Source organism: Penaeus monodon, chromosome 23 (assembly GCF_015228065.2).
Source record: "Penaeus monodon isolate SGIC_2016 chromosome 23, NSTDA_Pmon_1, whole genome shotgun sequence".
Classification (NCBI taxonomy): domain Eukaryota; kingdom Metazoa; phylum Arthropoda; class Malacostraca; order Decapoda; family Penaeidae; genus Penaeus; species Penaeus monodon.
This window is the reverse complement of record NC_051408.1, coordinates 3,208,504-3,208,850: the sequence shown is the minus strand read 5'-3', so window position 1 is coordinate 3,208,850 and position 347 is coordinate 3,208,504.

Here is a 347-nt window from a genome sequence, read left to right as displayed (position 1 = left end):
TTCGCACCTATCCATTTGCCTGATAGTCTATCACTTTAACCATGCAGCTTCATCTACACTATAAAGAATCTGTGTGCAAAGCTTTTAGGCGAATGTTGATATGAATAAAACAGTGAGCAGAGAAGTCCATGATGATCTAAACTACCTTCCTTCCCCGTCCCCCCTCACCCCCCCCCTCTCTCCCTTTCACTCTTTAGCACCTCTTCCTCTTTCGCTCTCTTTTCTTGCTTTTGTATCTGTTCCCTATATGTGTCTCAGTGGTAGACCGTTGGGGTTTGCAGTTGCAAGTTTCTGGGTTCGTGCACGGATGCCTCCCTTAGTTGATTTAGCTTAGGATACTGGTATGC